Below are 12,114 nucleotides of genomic sequence, written 5' to 3'. Positions count from 1 at the left end.
GATAATGAATTTATTAAAGTTCCCAATGGAAAGTACCGTATGAGCCAAATCCAGCATTTAACCAAGCGTATAAGCAAAATAAATGGCATGGGTCATAAATGAAGGCATTCATGTCACATTGTCAGAAGGTTTCTTTTAGGAGGAAAACTTAGAAGAAAAAGAGGCAGGCACAGAGGCCAGAAGACACACACACAAAATAACTTAGAGGGATGTGGGAGAAAATTAATACCATAAAAAGGCTGAGATGTTCCATATTATATTTTCCAAAGCATCCCGCATGCTCTGTATTTGTGGTTGAACTGCAGTTGAACCTGCAACGTATTCCATATCCTTAGGTTTTGGACATCTCACTCCTAAACCATGCTCTGGGGAAGTGCAAGCAACCCAGACACAGCCCAAGAGAAAAATGCATCCCTGTGGGTCTGAATGGAGATAAGAGACCCTCTTCTGTTGTCCGTTAATTTCACAATCGTCAGCCTGAAATTTCCAGGGAAAACGGAACAAGCTCCAACCTGTGGTTATTGCCAGTACCCCAACTGCCAAGTTCTACCCTCCAGTCTCTTTGTCCAGCCTTCGGATGGAGGCGGATGTGTGGGGGGTGGGGAGGACAGGAAGAGGAGACCCTAAGCCTGGTGGAAGGGACAGAGGCCTTTCTTGGCTCCGGGGCTAATGTGACAGGGCCTCGCAGAGCAAGGCCAGGCCATGGAAGGTTTGCCCAAGGACCTGTCCACACGGGGCCTTGCCAGGGCCTGCCAACTCCAGGAAAGTGTAATCACAGGAAGGCAGAGGGGAAGCCGATAAGTCCGAAGTTCCTGCGGAGCCAAAGACTCCATCCACAGCTTTTCTGTCAACATTTCAGACATTGGAGGGGAGAGGCACTACTTTTAAACACTGAGGGAAAAGATTTTTCAAAAAGTGAACCTCTGAATCTCCCTAAGAGCTATTTCAGGTGGAAACTGTTTTATGGGAGGAGGGAGACCACGTGCGGTTGCTCCTGCGGTTTCCTGGGAAGGCCTGTTTAGGCTGGAGACAGACAGGGGCACTTGAACACGTCAGGGAAAGCTTTCATGTGTGCATTTCTTTTAACGTGAATCCACTAACCCTCGTATGTTTTCAATCATTTTGCTGGCCACTATTGGAATTATCATTTCATTTTCTATGCACACTTTTTCTTTTCTTTTTGTTAATGTCTTCTCTCTGTCAGGAACCCCGCATGTTCAATCTTTTAGGCCAGGACTGAACAATGCAAAGGGAAGTGAACATTTAACAACTTTTCTCCTACTTGGTGTCATTCATCCATTCATTTTTACAATTTAAAACAAACAGCGATAGTAACGCCATTAAAGCAAGGGGGAAAGAATTAGGACAAAGAAAAGAGGGGCGTGTGATGAACAACCTTAAAAGAGGTATTCCTGGGAGAAGAATGGTCATAGTGCCATAAAACTAGACCAGGATGTCTATTTCAAATAGCTTCAATCAGTTGTTGCTGACCTCCCCTGATAACTCAGGCTGAAAGGTACCCACTGAACTACACAACTAATAGCAAATAGAGCTTACAGAGGAAGTGTAACAATTCGTTAGAAGGGGAAAAATATTTCTAACATTAACTATTATTGCATGAGTCTTAACAAAAGAGATATTGAAACTAAAATGGAAGTCATGCCCAAGCCGGTTTTGCTCAGTGGATAGAGCATCTACCTGCACACTGAAGGATCCTGGGTTTGATTCCAGTCAAGGGCACGTACCTTGGTCACAGGCTTGGACCCTGGCCCTAGTTGGGGAGTGTGCAGGAAGCAATCAATCCATGTGTCTCTCTGTCTCTCCCCCTCCCTTCTACTCTCTCTAAAAATCAATGGAAAAATATCCTAGGGTGAGAATTAACAAAAACAATAAAAAATGTTTTTTAAAAATGGAAGTCACTACTAGCAGTTTTACAAAAGATCAGAAACACACTGCATTTGGTCATTTCTTATATTAATCCCACAATACATACTAAGTACTAATAGTGTGAAATTATAGTTGTGCAATATTATTTACAGGAGAGTTAGGAGAACATGATTGAAGGGCGTAGCTTTTTGAAAATGTGATGTGAAATACATATTAGTAAGTGATAACTCTGGGCAATAGGCCCCTTTGAAATTCTAATGATGGCTATGATCATCTCCTCAGAAAAATACACATGTATGTAGAATTATGGATAAAATTTTGAATGATTGGTAGACTCTGTAAAACTCATCCATTAACCCCAGGAAGTGAGCTGTTGGGCATTAGTCAGAGACAATTTTTTTTCCAAATAGATGCTCCTTTATATAAGGAGCCGTTTGGGACTATTTAAATGCCTCAAGAACTCATGAAATACACTGCTTCTGGCTTTAGGGTTATCTTAAGTCTTGCTTTGTTTAAAACAGTCCCTTATCATACCCATTGTCATTTATTCTCTAAACTGTTCCTGTTTAGTCAATAAATTATATAATCACTCTACTTCCAATCCTTTTTATAAAAAACATCAATTAATAAAATATAAGCAATCAAGAGATTTAAACAACAAAAAAGCTCAGAAATATTGAAGCTGTGGACTATAAGACTGCCAATGAATTAATTTAAATATATAACAAGGCAAGATTACTATAATTTCTATAGTCATCAAGAAATTATGGTTAGAGAAGAGAATATAAAAGAAACACACCTTGACCAATAAAAATGCTTATAAAAAATGATAAGGGAAGGAGAGGTGCAAAGATTCTAATGATACTAAGTTCTTTAGACCTCTCATGGCCATCACTCAATTAAAACAATATAAAATTAAAACATGGAGTTAAATGTTTTCAAATACTTTAATAATTTATTTTTTGTTTTTTTAACTTTAGTGGGTCCTTTAAAAACTAATATTTTTAGTAAAGAAATATTTTTCTGAGGTTCTGCAATATCATCAATTATACTGGTTTCTTATTGTCAAATTCAAGTAAGATGAAATATAATCTCTATTAATAATAACTTGGATACAATGAGCTCACTTCTATGAAAATATCTGTCTATCTATTATTTATATACTAGAGGCCTGATGCTTGAAATCTGTGCAAGAGTAGGCCTTCCTTCCCCCGGCTGCCAACACCGGCTTCCTTCTGGTACCCGGGACCCGGGCTTCCCTCACAGCCCTGGCTTCATCCGGAAGGTCATCTGGAAGGACGTCCGGTCTAATTAGCATATTACACTTCAATTATTATAGATGTTTGTCTACACAGAGCTGTGTTTGGAATGATAATTCAAACTAATTTGGGGGTAATTTTATGCTAATTTTTATACTTTCCTAATGGCTTAAGTTTTTGTAATGAATTTGTGTCATTTTTATAAGAATAATTTTTTAAAGTGAACTCGAGTCAAAACTGAAGCAACGCTTAACAGAAAAATCAGGTGGAGCCCAAGTAACTTTCTGAAAATTCCTTGAATAACTGATAAAAGATGATAGTCAAGGCTTTGTATAATAATACAGTTTAGTATCAAATTAGTAATTGAAATGAGAAATAATATTAGGGATGAATACAGCTTTGCATAGCATAAAATAACAGTACAATGCAAAATGAAAATATTTATAGTATCTTAAATTATATTACCAGTATTCCAGTACACTATTTTATTGTGTCAACCAGCTGTGCATAGCTGAATATGCATCAGTTAGATGCTTGCATGATGCAACTCACCTGAAGTCCTAGAATTCTGCTCCATTACTTTAAAAAGCAGTAACAAGGGCCTGGAAAAATAATCTGAGGACAGGACTGTTTATACCATAAGATAATCTAAATATAGTCCTTCTAGATATTTTAATTTTGTTCAGGCTTGTTTTCTTGGCTTGGTTGCATTAGTCAAAAATAAATTCACAAATAACTAAATGGGACCATATGGTATTAGCCAGCATGTGTTGAAAGTGACAGCCAAAAGATAATTTGGGGGACGGCTGGATTGAACCATCCCTTGGGTCCTGTGTTGCCCATTGTGGCCAGACTGACAAATCACCAGAAATCTTCAGCCTCCCACCTGCCCCCCTCCCCTCTGCACTTGACTATGTTCTCTGCAAACTTGGTCTGTCTGATGTGACACCAGGAATTTCTATGGTTCCCCATGGCTACAGAATAAAGGCCAAATACTTTATACTGAGTTCATTCATGCCCAACCTTAGCCCCATGAAACAGGTCTGCTAGCTACACCTAACTCAGCTCCATTCCCCAAGTGAGAGGCCACAGTCCTCAACTTTGCTGTCTCCATGATTTTACTCATCTGTTCCTTCTAGCAACAAGCATTTAAATTGAATATAGCACCTGCATTATGCTGGAAGTTATGGGGAAACCCAATCCTTAGCTTTCCTTAGTAATAAATGCAAACAAATAAACTACTAACTCAGAAGGCAACATTTGTAAGTGCCCTGATAGGGTGACAGAGTGCTATGGGAGGCAGAAGCAGGAAAAGGGGGAAGAGTTTTGACCGGAAGACAGTGAGGAGGGTGATAGTCCAAGTGGCTGTGTTGAGTCGGTAGAACTGCATTGATGTGGCGAGTACGCCCTCAAGCAAACATCATGATCTATTCAGCAACTGTTCAATAGTACTCTAGTATGCTAAAATGAAAGTTATATAGTCCGTAGTGAAAACACTGGTTAGAGGAAGGGTGGAAGCAAGAATCAGTCTGTTCAATATAGGACTGAAACAGGAGTGGTCAGACCTTGAGAACGTAGTCAGCATTGTCACCTTTCCTGTGTCCTCCAACCTTCCCACCTTGGTGCTGGTCCATCCTCATGTCATCAGAAGCTGGGCATGGCTCAGGGGCTGGGTAGGGATTTGTACTAGAAGCAAGTACTTTCTATGACAAGATAGCAGCAATAACCATGCTGGGGTATTGTGCTGTTGTGGGAGTCAGGCAGAGAGAGGGCAATGAAAAAAGTAATGCACAGTGTCTTGATCTAGTTGAGACCTTAGTTCAAGGATGAGGGCTTAATACCCATGAGATGGAATCAGATCAAGAAAGAAGCTTGGGGCAATTTATAATTTCCATATACTAAAACATCTTGATTCTCCCATATTGAGGAAATACAACCTCATTCCGCCTGCACTGAAAGAGACTGAAGAACTCTCAAGTGATAATAATAATAATAATGCAACGTGAAACATTGTGAATAGATAAACAAAGCGTAATACCACCATCCAATGGACCATTACTCAGCAGTAAAGAAAAAACTGCTGTCATTTGCACCAACATGGACGAAACTCAGAACCATCATGCTGAACAAAGCAAGACACAAAGAGTACATTACTGCCTGATTCCATTTAGATAAAATCCGAACTAAGCTATGATGATTAAAAGTCAAATCAGGGGTTGCCTGGAAGCTGGAGGTGGAAGGAGGAACAAAAGGGATAAGGAAGCTTTGTGGGTGATGAAATGTTCTATATCTTGATTATGGTGGTGATATAACAGGTATGTAAAACTGTCAAAACTTACTGAATTGCCTGTGTTTAACGGATGCAGTTTAGTGTTTGTAATATTAATCTTCAATAAAGCAGATTAACCACCACCCCATCAGACCTGGCTTAGTGAAGTACTTTTGCATTGCCATGTTCCTACAATGCAGTCAAAGTCAGCAGCACACATTGTCAGGTGAAATTCCATTGTCAGATGAATTTGAGTGGCTTTTGCCAGGAACTGGAGAATATTTTTAAGTGGTTTAAATTCTAAACCTTTAACTTGTCTCTCAAGAAAATTTTCCAGTTGAAAAAATTAAAAAAAGGGGGGGGGTGGAAACTAAAGAAAATGAGAAAATGTTTTATTTGATTGAGAATTTTCCCCCTAGGACATTAACATTTTTTTTTGTCAGAGAAAGTACATGAGGCCACAATGCCATCCACACACAGTCCCATCCAGCAGAGATGGATCTGTTTGAGAAGCAGGCCTGTTCCTCTGTGCCCGGGTGCGTGGCATCTGGTCTGCTGGAGACATAACCAACACCAGCTTCTCATCTTTCAGGAAGAGGAACTTCATGGCCCTTTAGTTTATGAGTGTGTGTGTGTGTGTGTGTGTGTGTGTGTGTGTGTGTGTGTACTAAAGACATAAAAGGTTAGTCACTTCCTTCAGTCAATTCCAGACATATTGAAAGGCTCCCTTTGCCTCAAATTGGTCATTCCTTTATAGTATTTTCTTCCGTTTTGTATTTGACCTCCCTCCAGCCCCAAGTGATCATCTTAGGCTCATTCTCCTCAGGAAGAGAGCACTGAGAGCTTTGGCTGGAGAAGGTGCTAAGTACAATCACATATCTGCTCCCCCTGTGGCACAGAGGGAGCCTCCACGTTTGCTCACTGGGAGGCAGTGATTGGCTGCATTTATTTGCTGTCAGTGACACAGTCCGCCTGTTCTTTTTGAGGAGGTCATTTTAGTGGGCTGTGCCCAAATAGCCATATCAAAATGTAAAAGGTGCCTTTTTTATTACCAAATATATATGCAAATGAATACCTGGCTCTTTCCCCAAGTAACATGTTTCACACATTACTTGGAAAGGGACAAACAAAAATGCAGAAAGTTTAATGGTCTCTCTTTCTCCTTTTTAGTTTTCATCATAACAATTCCTGCATCAAAATCGCCATATGCCCCTTGTTCATTTGGGGACATCCATTAACCTACGAGTCAAAGAGAAAACAAGGAACCCAGAGGTGAGAAAGCATCTTGAAAGGGAACAGTCCGATTGGCTGTAACCATGACTTTGAGTAAATTAAAGGTGCTCCACCTTAACACAGCTTTCAAACCCTCCAGTTGTGATCATTCATCTGCATGGTACAAGTCACAAGATGCAAAGCTTGAAAATGGTGCCCATGGGAGAGATACACATGGCAGTCTGTACTCCATCACCGGACTCCACCTTGATCCCACCCTGTGTGTTAGTGGCACTTTGTTCCTCAGATGAAGCATGACTGGGAATGAGCGCAGTATGGCCAGTCTGTAAATATCTGGACTTAATCAGATATTTTTCAACTGCACAGAAGCCAATAAAGCAGTGGGATTCTAAACGCTGATACTCAAGTTGCACTGGGAGCAGAAAGAACTCAGAGACATCTGCTGAAAACACAGCTGAGTGTGATTCGGGGGTTTGAGACCTGCTCTAAATGGAAATGCATCTACAGGAAAGGCTGTCTCGAGGGACAATGGCGGCCCACCTGCTGTGGCTCAGCAGGAACTATTTGGTTGCAGGCAATGTTCCAGGCGCTGTGCTAGGTTCAGAACTGAGAACTGGCCCTCACAGTGGGAATAACCACACTTAACTCACCACCTTTACTCAGGAACTATTTACTTTTTCCTCAGCTCTTTCTCTGGGACAGTAAGTCAGGTAGACGGGTGCCTGTGTGGCAGCCACAGAGCCCGTTCCACCTGAAATCAGTCAAGGCGCAGGGCAGGGTGAGAAAGGGACCCGCTGAGTGGAGGAAGCATTTTCTTGACTTCTCTGCCCATCGGTATGTTTGAACTCAGATGGATTAGTTCTGAAAACTACCCTCCAAATGTGGAACCTCTCTAGGCTCCTGGATTTTTTTGTGGGCTTTTTGTGGTCCTGTAAAATTCTTAGAAGGTTTGGCTTCCAGATGTCTGACCCACAAGAATGGCCTCACTGTTTTTGGAGACTCCCACAGGTGATCCAAATGGGGGCTGGCAGCTGGAGTGAGTTACCCTATGCTCAGGTATGAAGTGTGTGTGTGCCAGTGGTCCCTGCACATGACTATCACATAACGGTGTGGGTCCCTTCATGGGTCCCTTATGACCCAGCTTGTCCTATTTAGAGCATCTCACCCATGTCACCCACCAGAGCTATCTCCCTTCTGCCTTATACTCTGGGATCTCAATTGTAAACTAATGGACCAAAAGCCTTTTTAGCCAATAGACAGGCATGTTTTCCTTGACCAGCACAATGTTCTTAACATTTTTATATGTGAATATCTTTAGGTGGGGCTTCCTCTCAAGGATACTACAGGGTCCACCATTCTCTATTGCCTGACATGTAGCCTGCCTACCCCGGAAAGCATTTGAGCTTGTGACTTCGAGCAGCCAGTTTTCCCACTCTCTCTTCCTACTCATCTCCCCAATAAAAGTGTTTACCTTATATCTCATTTGTAAGAAATGACCCAAACTTATGGTTAATTTTCATGAATGTGTCAATGGCTAAAGAGAGTGTATTACCTATCTAGGGAATTTGTAGCTGCTATTTCCTATAGAGTCAGTGATATGCATAAAACACACACACACACACACACACACACACACACACACAAACAACCAAAAAAACCCCCCAAAACAGAATCTCTGACTGTGGAATTAAAACAGTTTGCCAGATAGTAGGTGAGGTTTTATAGAAAAAAAGTATGCAGTAGGACATTAGAGACAGTCACACTGAAAATTCCCCTCTTTCTTTGCATTTCAGCACTTGGACAATTACAACAGAGCTTGATAGGAGTCTTGGTGCCTATCCTTAGGCAACAGAAGTGCCTACTTTAAGGGTTAAGACTGATTTCCAAAGCCATGTGCATACAGTAACCATTGATTCCTCCAGTTTTTTACTTGCTGGCGGATTTTTTGCTCCCATGACTCCTAGCTGGACCCCAGGCTGTCAAAAACAGGGTCCTTCCTGCTAGGGCCTGAGGGACATTTGTGTCTGTGCAGCTGTAGGAATGGATGTCATTGCATATACTGTGTTCTTCTCTCCATGTGACAATATTAACCATAAAGAATTTGGGCCTGGGCCTGGCCAGTGTGGCTCAGTTGGTTGGAACATTATTGTCCCATACACCAAAAGGTTGTGGAATCTATTCCCAGTCAGATTGTGGGTTCCATTCCCTGTCGGTTGGGGTGCATGCAGACCAAATGATCTCTCTCTCTCTCCTTCCCCTCTCTCTAAAATCAGTAAACAAATCCTCTGGTGAGAATTGAAAAAAAAGAATTTTGGCCTGAGCTGCTGTTTTAGATTTTCCACACTGTTGATCTCTTCCATTAGGCCAAATAATTGAAATGTCTGTGGTAAGTGCACAGGGCATACCATAGAATGCAGAAAGTTTGGATGAGGAACTAAGAGGAAAAGTGTTCCTCCCCATATTTGAGGCAAAAGAGTAAAACTTCTTTTAGAAATCTTTGTGAATACTCCAATATTGAAACTGTCTGACCAAATAGCAATAATTAGCCAGTGCTCTCTAAGTGCCGGGCACTGTACTAAGCACTTACCATGCTTTATCTCTATAATTCTCATATCCCTTGGGCAAGACTCAGTGCCCCTGTTTTACAAACCAGGAAACTGAGGCACAGAGGTTAGTAAGTGGTGAGACTGGTTTTCATTCAGAGAGGGGGTCTTTGGTCACTGCCACTGTGAGCAGGGCAGGAAGGAGCTGATGAGTGATAACTTCCCAGGTGCCATGTCAGGCCCTTTCATTTTAACCTCTCACAGTGGGGAAACTGAGGCTGGGGAAGTTATGTAATTTGCTCAAAAATATGTGGTTTCATTGGGCATCTATTACCTGAATCCAGGTGTGTCTGATTCCAGCTGCTTCTAGGAACAGGGGGGAAGGTCATCAATGGTCAGTGGAGTATCATGCTCTAGGTTTTATGTGTCTACACAGTCAGCCATTGGGTGGGATTTGAGAGAAACCAGCAAATTCCCAATTTGCTCTCTCTCCATTACCTCAAAAGTTCATTCCACTGGGTTCCACACATCCCTCTCTTTATCCTCTTTGAGGATATAGAGATGCAAATATTCCTATGAGATTTTTCTATGAAGGAGTTTATCAGATTTTCCCAGCCTGCTTCCAACCATAAAAAGGATGAGGTTGGTGTGTGTGTGTGTGTGTGTGTGTGTGTGTGTGTGTGCGGGGGGGGGGGGGGGGGGGGGAGTACAAAGGTGCTGAAAGAAAAAGGAGATCAGAATACCAGGCCAGGCCATGGAAGACTCACTCCCAAAGTCAGAATTTTGCCTGCGGCCATTTAAAGCTCAATTTCAACAAACTTGACTGAGAATGAATGTATAAATTTCCATTCCCCCAGGCTCGTCCTACACATGCAGACAAAGTATAAACAGCATTTGAATATATAGGAGTAACCAGCATAGCTCAATCTCAAACCTCAACAATTGCAGGGCTTGATTGTCTAGAAACCACTGGTATTTCACATTTACTTCTGGGGCTTTCAAACAATCATACTCAAATGTCACATCTGGAAGGATCATTGTTTGAAATGAAATTGTTTTCGGAAATCACTGGATGCCACGTAAAAGAATTTTTCCAATCTAACCTATTGGCCAACTATTAGAGAGTCCATTACCTATGATGTGGAGTCTTGTTTTGCTTCTTTAACAAGAAAGACTTGGTCATTCATTTGAAAATGCTATTAATATTCAAGAACCTTCATGTACTTTATTTTTAAAAATAAGCTGTGGATATTTTGAATATATGCTTGCATTTTAGTTCTTTAATGCTCAGCCTGAGATACAAAGCTGGAAAATCTAAGTCAATGAACAAATTCCAAATAAGATTCTCTGTGTCTGAAGGAAATATGGTTTCTTAGCTGACGTTTTTTTTTTCTTTTGTTATCTGAGGGAAAAAAACCCTTTTTTTGTGATCACTTAGAATGATATTGATTGGAAGATAGGGTATTTAAATAAATCTCTCAGCAAATTCTTGTAAGAATCACTTTTCTTGAAAAACGTGGACAGAGGATGGACCTGATGTTTGGTTTCTCTGTGTGGGACCAGGCCTGACCCTTCTGGGCAGATGGCTTCCAGGTCACAGGGTAAAATGAAGTAACAAAGGAGCAACGGGGGCAATACCAGAAAACCACACGCTGAGAGGACCACTGAGGTTCTCCAGCTGCTACAGCTACAGGGGGGAAAAGAATTTGTTTACAACTTATATGCCAAAGGGCCCCCAGCTCAGGGGACAGGCAGAGGAAAGAAATTTTCGAATCAAAGAAAGAAAGCAAGGACAGGCCAAAAGAATTCGAACACCAGGAGATAGTTTTTTTCCTTATCAGAATTGTTGACCCCCGTTCTTCCCCCTCCTCTCCCTGTCCCTCTGCCTCCGATTCCCTGAATCTTTAGTGACATTTCTGTGTTTTCAACTTCTCCGCTTAAACAAAGGTAGCTTGGGATGTGAGAGCTTCTTGGGGAACTTAAGTGACAGGATCAAAGCATATGAGCTGGTGCCTGGAGCAGGGATAGTGGAAACTTAGAGAGTTCCTGGATTTATTAGGCCTGGCTTCAATTTGTAAGACATTTCTTACAGAGAAGACAGCATCATAGAGGTAACATTTGAAAGAGACAGTGGATGTAAGGAGGAGGTGAATCACATAATGTAAAGGGGAAACAAGAGATGGCATCCTAAGTCAAATCCTCTCAATGCTCCACCTTGTTGTGAAACTGAACTTGAGCTTCACATTATCTGTGAGAGGCTAGTCACAGGAACAGCCACCTCAGTTTCAATAGGAATTTCTTCAAGGTTGTGTCGCACTACTTTTGGAGAAGTTCTAAGAATTTTGGGTGAGATTTTAGTTGTTGACCTTGAAATTCAGATTTCTAAAAATGATATATATCCACTCAGTCATGACAGAAAGGTGTGCTAGACATCCATCACGAGACAATATGGGCATCTATGTATGTGGGGCTGGAAGCAGGGAGATGCAGGTGGCAGGGAAAAGTATTATCCTTCAAATTTTTATATTAAGAAGCTATATAGCCCTAGCCAGTTTGGCTCAGTGGATAGAGCATAGGCCTGTGGACTGAAGGGTCCCAGGTTCGATTCCAGTCAAGAGCATGTGCCTGGGTTGCCAGCTTGATCCCCAGTGGGGGGCATGCAGGAGGCAGCCAATCAATGATTCTCTCTCATCATTGATGTCTCTCTCTCTCTCTCCCTCTATTCCCCTCTGAAATCAATAAAAATATATATTTTTTAAAAGAGAAGCTATACAACAATTTTTCAAAGAATGCTGTTGCTCTAAAATTTGTAACCACCCCCCCCCCACCCCAACACACACATATTCCACACACAATATACAAGATGGGGCAAAAGTAGGTTCATAGTTATTCATATGGAAAATAATACAATTAATAAATAGTA

This window comes from Myotis myotis, unplaced genomic scaffold, assembly GCF_014108235.1.
Source record: "Myotis myotis isolate mMyoMyo1 unplaced genomic scaffold, mMyoMyo1.p scaffold_m19_p_5, whole genome shotgun sequence".
Classification (NCBI taxonomy): domain Eukaryota; kingdom Metazoa; phylum Chordata; class Mammalia; order Chiroptera; family Vespertilionidae; genus Myotis; species Myotis myotis.
This window is presented reverse-complemented; position numbering follows the sequence as displayed.